Genomic DNA, 14,323 nt, shown 5'->3' on the forward strand with positions numbered 1-14,323 from the left:
GCTCTGTCTAAAGTCTATAAGAACTGGTCATCTGTGCGTTGGGAGCAGAAATAAAAGGAGCAGATTTCTGGCTCTGTCTAACTGATTCAGGGCATGATGTACAGACAAAGTATGGTAGGATGTGGAGGTTTCTGTCTAGTGGGACCAGTTAACCAGGTGAGGCTGTCAGGGGAAACAAAGAGCTATCTAAGGCATGTTGAGCGGGACTTGTGAAACAAAACAATAAGAGCTAGCCGAGACACAGAGACAAAGCATATTGACATTGTCATATTGACATTAGAGAAGGCATATTGACATTAGAAAGGCATATTGACATGCTGGCTCTAAAGTCTCAGATGTTGATCAGGAGAGCTAAGACAACAATGGGTAAATGGCATGAATGGGCAGAAAGGGTCAGTTAGGTACATGCAAGACCTGAGTTCGAGGCTGTTACCAACTGTCGATAAACAAAATGAGGTACATGTTGGAAACAGTCTAGGGGGCATCAGCTGTCTAGTCTGTTACCATACTGTCAAAGAAAGCAACAGGTGAGTCAGGGAGCTGTTCTAGTCAGTCTATTACCAACTGGTCAGGGGAAACAAAGACAACAGGCTCTGTCTAGTCTGTTACCAATCTGTCAGGAAAAGAACCACATCGGAGGACCATGCTGGCTCTGTCTAGGCCGCGTTGTTAAAGGGTCCAGGCCAATGTCAAAAGGTAAACACAGACATGCTGGCTCTGAATTAGTCTGGTTACCAACTGATCATGGCTAAACAAGGCTAACTGGCTCTGCTTCAGGACAGAGACATTAGCTAACAGTAGCCACTCAGTAGCAGCTAGTTAGCTGAGATGATCCGGTGTAAAGATTCAGAGCAGCAGGAATGTGGTAGAGAGAAGCAGTTCGATAACCTCTGGGTTGATATCTGTCCAGACTGACAGGTATTGTCAGACAAAGCTGGCTGGCTGACCGAGCTCACTGACGGGCTTTCCATTTACCAACTGTCAGGAGGGATAAGACATGCAGTTGCGGTTGCAGTATATTTAGTTCTAGATCTGAGATTAAAACTGTTTAGGAAAAACAACCGGCTCTTTAGTCTGGATAAGACAAAGACAAAACACAACACAAGCTGGCTCTGTCTAGTCTGTTACCATCTGTCTGGAAACAGATGATGCTACAATCTTGGTACAACATTTGCTTCTCTCTTCTTCTCTTTACCATCTCTCAAGTCTGTGAGGTTGAAACACAGACATGCTGCACAGCTTTGTTACAGGTCTTTCCTGAGATGTTCGGGTTCAAGTCCGGGCTCTGGCTCGGCCAATCAAAGGACTTGTCCCGAAACACAGACATGTCTGGCTGCTGTCTAGTCCTGTTGGAACTGTCCTTCGCCCACAGACATCCTGAGCGCTCTGGAGCAGTTTTACCAACTGTCTGGAGAAACTCAGTATTTTGCTGTTCATCTTTCCCTCGTTCTGACTAGTTTCCAAATCTGTCAGGAAAAACATCAGACATGCTGGCTGCTGCCACCTGTTACCAAACTGTCAGGGGAAACACAGACATTTACTGGCTCTGTCTAGTCTGTTACCAACTGTCAGGAGAAACACAGACATGCTGGCTCTGTCTAGTCTGTTACCAACTGTCAGGAGAAACACAGACATGCTGGCTCTGTCTAGTCTGTTACCAACTGTCAGGAGAAACACAGACATGCTGGCTCTGTCTAGTCTGTTACCAACTGTCAGGAGAAACACAGACATGCTGGCTCTGTCTAGTCTGTTACCAACTGTCAGGAGAAACACAGACATGCTGGCTCTGTCTAGTCTGTTACCAACTGTCAGGAGAAACACAGACATGCTGGCTCTGTCTAGTCTGTTACCAACTGTCAGGAGAAACACAGACATGCTGGCTCTGTCTAGTCTGTTACCAACTGTCAGGAGAAACACAGACATGCTGGCTCTGTCTAGTTTGTTACCAACTGTCAGGGGAGACACGGATGTTTTGGTAAACCTTTGTGAGCACTGATATAACTATTTATAGATAGTGTAAATAGTATTAACATTTAAGTAGTTATTTACAAATATCTATTGACATTTATGAGCGTTTATAAAGGTTTATAGCCTGGTCCGATGTCTGTTTGTGCTGTCTTGTCAACCCATGATGAAACCCATATATTGACCTGTCTTTTCTCTCCATCGTAACGTTGTGCAGCTGAGACCAGTGATGCCGCCGCGGCCTGAATCCAGCCCCTGTCGGGACATGAAACCAGAAAACATCATTAACCTGTTTGATGCTGCAGCTGCTCCTAACATCAGTGTTACGTCCCCAACACAGGTACGGCCTGTTTACCTACCTCCTTGACCTAACCCTTACTCTTTTTTGCCCCAACCAACCACAAAAAAAGTTTTGAGATTGTAATTTTTGTTCTAAAAAAAAAAAAACGGAAATTTTAATTTTAGGAAATCTGTTCACAAAGTTTTTTTCCACAAAGAAAAGAGATTTGTGTGATGGTGTCTCAATGTAATCCAGGTAGTAAGGTAGGATTGTTATTTTCAAATATAATCTATTTCTGGGATTAGTTGTGGTCCGTTTGTGGTGTAGAAATTGTTATAATTATGTTCCGGATCTACGATCATCCACTCGGAAAAAAATCGGCCCACGGCTAAATCTGGTTGTCTACTCCTTTAAGTGTTTACATTTTGTTAATAGATTTTTTTTTATTAGTACTTTCCTCCAGGGTTGGGTTCAATAGTGACTTAAAGTAAGTCAATTCAGGAAGTTATCTGAATTTTAAATTTAAAAATATATACTTTTTGGGGACTGTTTGACCCTTGCTTAATGTGTGACCCTTGCTAAATCCTTACCATCCTACTCCTGGTAACTGTCTGTTTGTGTCGTCTCCTTCCTTCCCCTGGCAGTTTGACAGCCCTGCAGGGGACAACCTTTTGGACATGAACCTGTCCACCCTGGCTACACCAAGTCATGGTGGGACAGCCGTGTCCTCAGCCTCTCAGGTGGATTGGCTCGGTCTGTCAGAGGTCCCGGTCTGTCAGAGGTCCCGGTCTGTCAGAGGTCCCGGTCTGTCAGAGGTCCCGGTCTGTCAGAGGTCCCGGTCTGTCAGAGGTCCCGGTCTGTCAGAGGTCCCGGTCTGTCAGAGGTCCCGGTCTGTCAGAGGTCCCGGTCTGTCAGAGGTCCCGGTCTGTCAGACGGCCCGGTCTGTCAGAGGTCCCGGTCTGTCAGAGGTCCCGGTCTGTCAGAGGTCCCGGTCTGTCAGAGGTCCCGGTCTGTCAGAGGTCCCGGTCTGTCAGAGGTCCCGGTCTGTCAGACGGCCCGGTCTGTCAGAGGTCCCTGTCAGAGTTCCCGGTCTGTCAGAGGTCCCGGTCTGTCAGAGGTCCCGGTCTGTCAGAGTTCCCGGTCTGTCAGACGGCCAGGCAGGCAATATGTCAAGTGGGTGCTCTGTCATATTGGTATCGGCTCCTATAATACGTGCGTGATACACGCTTAGAGCCCTGACTGAGCTCCACCTACACGGAGAGATATTCACTGACTTGTTAGCATTTTCACCGTTTCTGTTTGTTTAGTCACATGACATTGAAGTGAATGGGTTGATTAAGCAGACACAATCTCAGTGTTGGGTATTCATCCATGTTTGAGCTTCTCTCTCTTCTTTTCTCTTTGTGCCCCCTGAAGGCGATATCGTGGGACACATGGGAGGTAAGCACGGTGATCATACTCCATATTGGCCATAGATTCCCTCCAACAGGGACAGTCTAGCTGATCTAACAGGCATGGGACAGTCTAGCTGATGTAACAGGCATGGGACAGTCTAGCTGATGTAACAGGCATGGGACAGTCTAGTTGATGTAACAGGCATGGGACAGTCTAGCTGATTTAACAGGCATGGGACAGTCTAGCTGATTTAACAGGCATGGGACAGTCTGGGACTGATTTAACAGGCATGGGACTGGCTATCTGATCTAACAGGCATGGGACAGTCTAGCTGATGTGATGTAACAGGCATGGGACAGTCTAGCTGATTAACAGGCATGGGAAGCAACAGGCATGGGACAGTCTAGCTGATGTAACAGGCATGGGACTGTCTAGCTGATTTAACAGGCATGGGACAGTCTAGCTGATGTAACAGGCATGGGACAGTCTAGCTGATGTAACAGGCATGGGACAGTCTAGCTGATGTAACAGGCATGGGACAGTCTAGCTGATGTAACAGGCATGGGACAGTCTAGCTGATGTAACAGGCATGGGACAGTCTAGCTGATGTAACAGGCATGGGACAGTCTAGCTGATGGGACAGTCTAATGTAACAGGCATGGGACTGATGTAACAGGCATGGGACAGTCTAGCTGATGTAACAGGCATGTTGTAACAGGCATGGGACAGGCATGTCTAGCTGATGTAACAGGCATGGGACAGTCTAGCTGATGTAACAGGCATGGGACAGTCTAGCTGATGTAACAGGCATGGGACAGTCTAGCTGATGTAACAGGCATGGGACTGTCTATCTGATGTAACAGGCATGGGACAGTAACAGGCATGGGACAGTCTAGCTGTTGTAACAGGCATGGGACAGTCTAGCTGATGTAACAGGCATGGGACAGTCTAGCTGATGTAACAGGCATGGGACAGTCTAGCTGATGTAACAGGCATGGGACAGTCTAGCTGATGTAACAGGCATGGGACTGTCTAGCTGATGTAACAGGCATGGGACAGTCTAGCTGATGTAACAGGCATGGGACTGTCTAGCTGATGTAACAGGCATGGGACTGTCTAGCTGTTGTAACAGGCATGGGACAGTCTAGCTGATGTAACAGGCATGGGACAGTCTAGCTGATGTAACAGGCATGGGACTGTCTAGCTGATGTAACAGGCATGGGACTGTCTAGCTGATTTAACAGGCATGGGACAGTCTAGCTGATTTAACAGGCATGGGACAGTCTAGCTGTTGTAACAGGCATGGGACAGTTAGCTGATGTAACAGGCATGGGACAGTCTAGCTGATGTAACAGGCATGGGACAGTGATGTAACAGGCATGATGTAACAGGCATGGGACAGTCTAGCTGTGTAACAGGCATGGGACAGTAACAGGCATGGGACAGTCTAGCTGATGTAACAGGCATGGGACTGTCTAGCTGATGTAACAGGCATGGGACTGTCTAGCTGATGTAACAGGCATGGGACTGTCTAGCTGATGTAACAGGCATGGGACTGTCTAGCTGATGTAACAGGCATGGGACTGTCTAGCTGATGTAACAGGCATGGGTAAGGGTAGGTTGATCCTCTCAGAATAATAAAATAGTGCTTTCAAGGGTCTTCAGGTTTGCTCTCATGCTGTAACTAAAATCTCATCTCATCAGATTTAAAAAATAATAGAACCTACAACAAAAGGATGGATATATAGCAATATGTTACCTGGTAGCCTGAATGCCAGTCTGTCTGTGCCATCATACCATCATGCCAATAGCAACCTAATGATCTCAAACCTATTGATCTGAAGGGAAACGGAAAGGGGGCGATACCTAGTCAGTTGTACAAAGCCTAATGATCTTTTTTAATTGGTGTTTTCACTTTTTCGCCACATCCCCCACTTCTCAAACTTTTTATTTTTCAATTAATTAATTAAATTAATTGTTATTCATTTCCTGCATTGATATTATCACTGATAATTGGCTCATTGCCATGGAAACCCTGGCCTGACACGTTGCTTGGTCACTATGGCTTCTTATGGTATCCTATGTCCCCATTGTTTTTTCTGCCCCTATTCCCTATTCCCTCGCCCCTACCCCCTATACCCTCACTCCTACCCCTCGCCCCTAACCCCTATACCCTCACTCCTAACCCTTGCCCCTAACCCCTATACCTCACTTCTACCCCTCGCCACAAACCCCTATACCCTCACTCCTAACCCTTGCCCCTAACCCCTACACCCTCACTCCTACCCCTCGCCCCTAACCCCTATACCCTCACTCCTACCCCTCGCCCCTAACCCCTATACCTCACTCCTACTCCTCGCTGCAAACCCCTATACCCTCACTCCTAACCCTTGCCCCTAACCCCTATACCCTCACTCCTACCCCTCGCCCCTAACCCCTACACCCTCACTCCTACCCCTCGCCCCTAACCTCTATACCCTCACTCCTACCCCTCGCCCCTAACCCCTATACCCTCACTCCTAACCCTCGGCCCTAACCCCTATACCCTCGCACCCTACTCTCTCTCCCCTACCCATCACCCCTCACCCCTAACCCCTATACCCTCACTCCTAACCCTCGCCCCTAACCCCTATACCTCACTCCTGACCCTCGCCCCTAACCCCTATACCCTCGCACCCTACTCTCTCTCCCCTACCACTCGCCCCTAACCCCTATACCCTCACTCCTACCCCTCAACCCTACCCCCTATACCCTCACTCCTGACCCTTGCCCCCAACCCCTATACCCTCACTCCTAACCCTCGCCCCTAACCCCTATACCCTCACTCCTAACCCTCGCCCCTAACCCCTATACCCTCGCACCCTACTCACTCTCCCCTACCCCTCGCCCCTAACCCCTATACCCTCACCCCCACCCCTTCGCCCCTACCCCCTATGCCCTCACCCCTACCTCTTCGCCCCTACCCCCTTATGCCCTCACTCCTAACCCTTACCCCTACCCCCTATGCCCTCACCCCTACCCCTTCGCCCCCTACCCCTATGCCCTCACTCCTAACCCTTGCCCCAAACCCCTATACCCTCACCCCTACCTCATATACACTCTCACCCTACTCTCTCTCTTCCCTTACTCCCTCGTCCCTACCCCCTATACCCTCGCCCTTACCCCTTGCCCCTGCCCATTGCCATGGAAAACCTGGCCCGAAAAAACTTCTCTATGGCTTCCAATGGGTTTCCTAATACCAATGGCCATGCCCCATTCTGCCCATTTAAATTGCCCCCCGCCTACATCCCGCCCCTCGCCCCCACCTAGCCTGAGGAAACTCCTGCTCCACCAGAGGAGCCCCAGGACTGGGATGATGACGGCACCCTGCCGGTGCGTGCTGCCTGGGATGATGGCGGTACCATGCCGGTGCGTGCTGCTGGCTGTTGGGATGACGGTATAGCTGCCACCACGGCAGGCTGGGATGATGATGGCTCTCTGCCTGTGAGGGTGGATGAATCCTGGGGGGACGATGGTGTTGCTGATGCCACTGCTTCCGCTGCCATGGCTGTGTCTGAGGCTGCTGGCTGGGATGATGATGAGGAGGGGGTGCCCCAGGTACGATGGAAAGAGAAGGATGCATCTGGAGCTGGGTGGATGCATCGGCTAAAACACTGGTCTGGTGGTCAAGCAGGACAGGATGGAGGATACTGTAGTTGTAGACACACGATGGTGGACCTCACCGGTTCTGTTTGGTTCTTCCCAGTATTAGTAGACAGAGCGACAGGTATTCTTTCAGAAAACAGGTCTTCTGACCTCAATGGGACTTCCTGGTTAGGTAAATAGATCGCTGTGGATCTTGTTTCTCCAGCTCCCTACTAAATAAAAATGGATCCCAGTCTTTCAGTACCGCCTGTCTGTAACAGGGGGTTGATAGATAGACTGGGGTGTATTTTAGTGTCAGTCCTGATGTGCTATTTGTGACAGGTCCTCCTCTCTCCCTCTCCAACAGGCTGACACACCCACAGCAGCTGCTGCAGCACCTACACCTACAGCCACAGCAGTAGAGGAGGTAAGTTGCACCTTGATTGATAGGTTGGCTGGTAGGTAGGTTGATTGGTTGGCTGGTAGGTAGGTTGATTGGTTGGCTGGTAGGTTGATTGATAGGTTGGCTGGTAGGTTGGCTGGCAGGTTGGCTGGTAGTTTGATTGACAGGTTGGCTGGTAGGATGATTGACAGGTTGGCTGGTAGGATGATTGACAGGTTGGCTGGTAGGTTGGCTGGTAGGATGATTGACAGGTTGGCTGGTAGGTTGATTGACAGGTTGGCTGGTAGGTTGATTGACAGGTTGGCTGGTAGGTTGATTGATAGGATGATTGACAGGTTGGTTGGTAGGTTGATTGACAGGTTGGCTGGTAGGTTGATTGACAGGTTGGCTGGTAGGTTGGCTGGTAGGTTGATTGACAGGTTGGCTGGTAGGTTGGCTGGTAGGTTGATTGATAGGTTGGCTGGTAGGATGATTGACAGGTTGGCTGGTAGGTTGGCTGGTAGGATGATTGACAGGTTGGCTGGTAGGTTGATTGACAGGTTGGCTGGTAGGTTGATTGACAGGCTGGCTGGTAGGTTGATTGATAGGATGATTGATAGATTGGCTGGTAGGTTGATTGATAGGTTGGCTGGTATGTTGATTGATAGGTTGGCTGGTATGTTGGCTGGTAGGTTGATTGACAGGTTGGCTGGTAGGTTGATTGATAGGATGATTGATAGATTGGCTGGTAGGTTGATTGATAGGTTGGCTGGTATGTTGATTGATAGGTTGGCTGGTATGTTGGCTGGTAGGTTAGCTGGTATGTTGGCTGGTAGGTTGATTGATATGATGATTGATAGATTGGCTGGTAGGTTGATTGATAGGTTGGCTGGTATGTTGGCTGGTAGGTTGGCTGGTAGGTTGATTGACAGGTTGGCTGGTAGGTTGATTGACAGGTTGGCTGGTAGGTTGGCTGGTAGGTTAGGTGGTAGGTTGGCTGGTAGGTTGGCTGGTAGGTTGATTGATAGGTTGATTGATTGGTTGGCTGGTAGGTTGATTGACAGGTTGGCTGGTAGGTTGATTGACAGGTTGGCTGGTAGGTTGATTGACAGGTTGGCTGGTAGATTGATTGACAGGTTGGCTGGTAGGTTGATTGACAGGTTGATTGATAGGTTGATTGATAGGTTGGCTGGTAGGTTAGCTGGTATGTTGGCTGGTATGTTGATTGATAGGTTGGCTGGTATGTTGGCTGGTAGGTTGATTGATAGGTTGATTGATTGGTTGGCTGGTAGGTTGATTGATAGGTTGGCTGGTAGGTTGGCTGGTAGGTTGATTGATTGGTAGGTTGATTGATTGATTGGTGATTGAGTGATTAGTTGATTATATTTATGAATTGATGGATTGATTGTCTTTAGAGTCCCCCATGGGCATCCATTGAAAAGCACGAGCCCTCCCATGCCCTGCAACATTCAGGCCCTACCCAGCCTAACCAGGCCCAATTGCTTCTGCCAAATTAAAGGCCCTGCCCAAAACCAGAGCTGCTCATTAGTTACTCATTAGCTGCTCCTCTCTTTCTGTCACTATCTCACCCTACGCGCAGCTCGCTCTGCATGCACAATGCTCATGGCGTCTCTGAGGCTGTGAGTAACCATAGCAACGGCTCCACATGGGCTGCTCTGCTCAATGAAGAGACGTGAGAGAGCAGTTAGCTGTTAGCAGTTAGCTGTTAGCAGTTAGCAGTTAGCTGTTAGCAGTTAGCTGTTAGCTACTTTTCATCACTCCAAACCAGGGGTGGGCAACTCCAGTCCTCCAGGGCCTGATTGGTGTCACAATTTTTCCCCATCCGTAGCAAACACAGCTGATTAATCAAATTGCATTCTAAACTGAAGATCATGATTAGGTGATTATTGGAGTCAGGTGTGTTAGCTGGAGCTCAGGATAAACTGTGACGCCAATCAGGCCCTCAAGGACTGGAATTGCCCACACCTGCTCTAAACTCTGAGAAAACTCAAGGAACAGTATTATCTTCTGTGAAGTAATCTGTCCTATATTTGACGAGGTTGAAGCATTTCTGTCAACATGTTATGATCTTAGTCAGATATGACTGTACTGCAGCAGCAGAGCATGAACAAATGGCTCGGCTTCAAATCGTTGGTGCTCAATGTAGTGATACCCAAGCCATACCCGTATCCTGGTTATTGATGAGACAGCAGGCCATACCTGTATCCTAGTTATTGATGAGACAGCAGGCCCTGCCCGTATCCTAGTTATTGTTGAGAAAGCAGGCCCTGCCCGTATCCTAGTTATTGATGAGAAAGCAGGCCCTACCTGTATCCTAGTTACTGATGAGAAAGCAGGCCCTGCCCGTATCCTGGTTATTGATGAGACAGCAGGCCCTACCTGTATCCTAGTTACTGATGAGAAAGCAGGCCCTGCCCGTATCCTAGTTATTGATGAGAAAGCAGGCCCTACCTGTATCCTAGTTATTGATGAGACAACAGGCCCTACCTGTATCCTAGTTACTGATGAGACAGCAGGCCCTACCTGTATCCTAGTTACTGATGAGACAGCAGGCCATGCCTGTATCCTAGTTACTGATGAGACAACAGGCCATACCTGTATCCTAGTTACTGATGAGACAGCAGGCCCTACCTGTATCCTAGTTATTGATGAGACAGCAGGCCATACCTGTATCCTAGTTATTGATGAGACAGCAGGCCCTACCTGTATCCTAGTTACTGATGAGACAACAGGCCATACCTGTATCCTAGTTATTGATGAGACAGCAGGCCCTACCTGTATCCTAGTTACTGATGAGACAACAGGCCATACCTGTATCCTAGTTACTGATGAGACAACAGGCCATACCTGTATCCTAGTTACTGATGAGACAACAGGCCCTACCTGTATCCTAGTTACTGATGAGACAACAGGCCATACCTGTATCCTAGTTACTGATGAGACAACAGGCCCTACCTGTATCCTAGTTACTGATGAGACAACAGGCCATACCTGTATCCTAGTTACTGATGAGACAGCAGGCCCTACCTGTATCCTCGTTATTGATGAGACCTCGGGCCCTACCTGTATCCTAGTTACTGATGAGACAACAGTCCCTACCTGTATCCTAGTTATTGATGAGACCTCGGGCCCTACCTGTATCCTAGTTATTGATGAGACAGCAGGCCCTACCTGTATCCTAGTTACTGATGAGACAACAAGCCCTATCTGTATCCTAGTTACTGATGAGACAACAGGCCATACCTGTATCCTAGTTACTGATGAGACAACAGGCCCTACCTGTGTCCTACTTACTGATGAGACAACAGGCCCTACCTGTATCCTAGTTACTGATGAGACAACAGGCCCTACCTGTATCCTAGTTACTGATGAGACAACAGGCCATACCTTTATCCTAGTTACTGTTGAGAAAACAGGCCATACCTTGCTCTAACCCAATGGATAATTTCGGGCACCGGTTGGGTAGCAGAGCTCTCATGCAGAGCTCTCTCCTACATGCAGTAGCTACCAAGTCGATGTGTGGTACTACATATTTACATGTTTGATATATTTCTTGTTCAAGATTCCTGCTGTCGCAACAGTAGCAACCAATGGGGCTTCAGAGGCGGTAGAGATGCCGCCAGGATTCCTCTTTAAAGTGAGTGGGATGATTGATATGTGAATAAATGCTACGTAGTCTAATATGTATCTATTATTTCCAAGCAGGGAATGATATGAAACTGAATTGTACTATTTTCCTGATCATGTTCAGGTGACCACCATGCATGACTATGCCGCTAATGACTCGGATGAGCTGGAGATGAAGGCTGGAGACATAGTGCTGGTTGTGGCCTTTGACAACCCAGAAGAACAGGTCAGTACAAGCCCACGTAATCGAGCATCGAGGTGTTAGTTCCCCAGCAGAGGTGTTAGAACCAGAGCATCGAGGTATTAGAACCCCAGCATCGAGGTATTAGAACCCCAGCATCGAGGTGTTAAAACCCCAGCATCGAGGTATTAGAACCCCAGCTTCGAGGTGTTAGAACCCCAGCATCGAGTTGTTAGAACCCCAGCATCGAGGTGTTAGAACCCCAGCATCGAGGTGTTAGAACCAAGAGGGAGAAAAGTAACAATGAAGTACTGCTGATACTGTCTGTTTTATCCTTCACTTACAGTTAATATTGGAAACACATTGAGTAAATGGGAGATACAGAGTATATTGAAAGCAGGAATTTCCACGTAGGTTAATTAAGCAATTAATATGTGTAAAAATTCTGGGCAGGTCATTATTTTGGCTACCATGGCAATGACAATGTCCCCATCCACAGTGCACCAGTAGTCACTGAATGGTTTAATGAGCATGAAACCTACACTGAGTGTACAAGACATTAGGAACACCTGATCTTTACATGACATCGACTCACCAGGTAAATCCAGGTGAACGCTATGATCCCTTATTGATGTCACCTGTTAAATCCACTTCAATTAGTGTAAATGAAGGGAAGGAGACGGGTTCAAGAAGGATTTTAAGCCTTAAGACAATTGAGACATGGATTGTGTACGTGTGCCATTCAGATGGTGAACGGGCAAGACTAAATATTTAAGTGAGGGGATAGAGGGGATAGTTTAGAGCGATATTCATTCATGTTGTTGTAGAATGGATGTTTCGGCGGTTGTCGTTCTTCGCGTTCAATGATACCGAATTCCTACCTGCAGACTAGTAATTAGTATCAAAGACTTGTTCTTATTCTGTCGGTGTCACGGCTTTCGTCTGTAGAAGGAGGAGCGGACCAAAATGCAGCGTGATTGTTATTAATTTTATTTTAATAAAGAAACAATACACTGAATAAACTAACAAAATAAGAAACGTGCAAAAACCTAAAACAGCCCTATCTGGTGCAAAACACAAAAACAGGAACAATCACCCACAAACACACAGTAAAACCCAGGCTGCATAAATATGGTTCCCAATCAGAGACAATGACTAACACCTGCCCCTGATTGAGAACCATATCAGGCCAAACACAGAAATAGACAAACAAGACATCCAACATAGAATGCCCACTCAGATCACACCCTGACCAACCAAAACATAGAAACATACAAAGTAAACTATGGTCAGGGTGTGACAGTCGGTATCGATAGTCTAGGAGTTTAACCACGTGGTTAAAAGATTCAGCAATGGTCTGCAACACGTCCTCTCGTAATGGAGAAAAACATGGTCTAGTGAGAACTTCTCAAAGTTGGGGTTTTATTCGGAATTGCAGAAAAGGGCCTGTCCCAGGATGCCCGACCCTAACTGGACCACAGCAGCCTGTGTAGGAGACAGGGAGAGGCAGGGAGAGGGGGATGGGGCTTGCTGTACCCAAAGAGGACAACGTCATGACAGTATGCTATTATTTTCTTCTGAAATAAACAACATTTTCTTCATATCATGCTTCTTTAGACCTGTCTAAAATAATTCATTGATTTATGTTACATGGATTTATTATACTTTTTTAAATGGCTTGTAGTATGTGTGTGGGAGCCAGCTACATGTTTTTTTTCACCTTTATTTAACCAGGTAGGCTAGTTGAGAACAAGTTCTCATTTACATCTGCGACCTGGCCAAGATAAAGCATAGCAGTGTGACACAAACAACAACACAGAGTTACACAGGGGAGTAAACAAGCGTACAGTCAATAACACAAATAACACAAATGTGTTTATGTTAATTAACGGTCAATTACCGTGAGACCGACAGTTATTGGCTTGACAATCTCCGTCTGATGGAATCGCGTGACCGCCACAGCCCTAGGTGCATCTCAATCTTAGGAAGGTGTTCCTAATGTTTTGTCCACTCAGTGTATGTAAACCATTCATTTCACCTTTTTTTTTTTAACTAGGTAAGTCAGTTAAGACCAAATTCTTATTTTCAATGACAGCCTAGGAACTGTGGGTTAACTGCCTTGTTCAGGGGCAGAACGACAGATTTTTACCTTGTCAGCTCCGGGATTCAATCTTGCAACCTCTCGGTTACTAGTCCGATGCTCTCATCTCTAACCACCACCTGCCGCCACCATTTGCCGTGGAAAGCCTCAGTCACCAGTCACTCAATTGAACACTTATTGGAGATTGTGGAACGGCGCCTGAGACAGTGTTTTCCACCAACGTCAACAAAACCCCAAACGATGGCATTTCTCGTGGAAGAATGATGTCACATCCCTCCAATAGAGTTCCAGACAGTTGTAGAATCTATGTCAAGGTGGATTGTAGTTGTTCTGGTGGCACAACAACCCTATTAAGACACTTTGTGTTGGTGTTTCCTATACTTTGTCAGTTACCTGTATATCCACACTGTTGTGTGTGTGTGTGTTGCAGGATGAGGGCTGGCTGATAGGGATGAAGGAGGGAGACTGGATCCAGAATAAAGAGATTGCCGTCAAAGGAGTGTTCCCTGAGAACTTTACCTCCAGGCTGTGAGAGAGGAGACACTTCCTTTCCTACTTTGACCACTCTCTCTTCCACAAGATACTCTCTTCTCTGACCTCTCTCTTCCCTCTCTCTCTCTTCCCTATTTCTTCCCTCTCTCTATTCCCTTTCTCTCTCTTCCCTCTCTTTCCCCTCTCCCTCTCTCTTCCCTCTTTCTTCCCTCTCTCTCTCTTCCCTCTCTCCTCCCTCCCTCTCTCTCCCCCTCT

The 14,323-nt window shown here is 47.5% G+C and overlaps 1 pseudogene; it reads left to right on the forward strand.

Annotated features, from left to right (window-relative positions):
- Window positions 1-14,252, forward strand: part of LOC135521088 (myc box-dependent-interacting protein 1-like) — a 53,111-nt pseudogene extending 38,859 nt beyond the window's left edge.
- The last annotated feature ends 71 nt before the right edge of the window (window positions 14,253-14,323 follow it).

This window comes from Oncorhynchus masou, chromosome 29 (genome assembly GCF_036934945.1).
Source record: "Oncorhynchus masou masou isolate Uvic2021 chromosome 29, UVic_Omas_1.1, whole genome shotgun sequence".
NCBI lineage: Eukaryota > Metazoa > Chordata > Actinopteri > Salmoniformes > Salmonidae > Oncorhynchus > Oncorhynchus masou.